Source organism: Triticum aestivum, chromosome 1D (genome assembly GCF_018294505.1).
Source record: "Triticum aestivum cultivar Chinese Spring chromosome 1D, IWGSC CS RefSeq v2.1, whole genome shotgun sequence".
In the NCBI taxonomy this organism is placed as follows: domain Eukaryota; kingdom Viridiplantae; phylum Streptophyta; class Magnoliopsida; order Poales; family Poaceae; genus Triticum; species Triticum aestivum.
In genome coordinates, this window is record NC_057796.1 from 408,931,548 (window position 1) to 408,932,323 (window position 776).

Consider the following 776-nt stretch of genomic DNA (forward strand, 5'->3'; position numbering starts at 1 on the left):
AAACGATCATCGTGCTAAGCTAACGGATGGGTCAAGTCAATCACATCATTCTCTAATGATGTGATCCCGTTCATCAAATGACAACTCTTTTTCCATCGCTAGGAAACTTAACCATCTTTGATTAACGAGATAGTCAAGTAGAGGCATACTAGTGACACTCTGTTTGTCTATATATTCACACATGTACTAAGTTTCTGGTTAATACAATTCTAGCATGAATAATAAACATTTATCATGATATAAGGAAATATAAATAACAACTTTATTATTGCCTCTCGGGCATATTTCCTTCAGTTTTAACCTTCAACAAGGACCGGGCGTAGTCTAACTCGATTCAACTAAAGTTGGAGAAACAGACACCCGCTAGCCACCTGTGTGCGAAGCACGTCAGTAGAACCAGTCTCATGAACGCGGTCATGTAATGTCGGTTTGGGCCGCTTCATCCAACAATACTGTCGAATCAAAGTAAGACAATGCTGATACGTCTCCAACGTATCTATAATTTTTGATTGCTCCATGCTATATTATCTTCTGTTTTGGACATTATTGGGCTTTATTATTCACTTTTATATTATTTTTGGGACTAACCTATTAACCGGAGGCCCAGCCTAGAATTGCTGTGTTTTCCCTATTTCAGAGTTTCGCAGAAAAAGAATATCAAACGGAGTCCAAATGGAATGAAACCTTCGGGAACGTGATTTTTGGAACGAACATGATCCAGGAGACTTGGACCCTACGTCAAGCAACCAACAAGGAAGCCACGAGTTAGGGGGCGC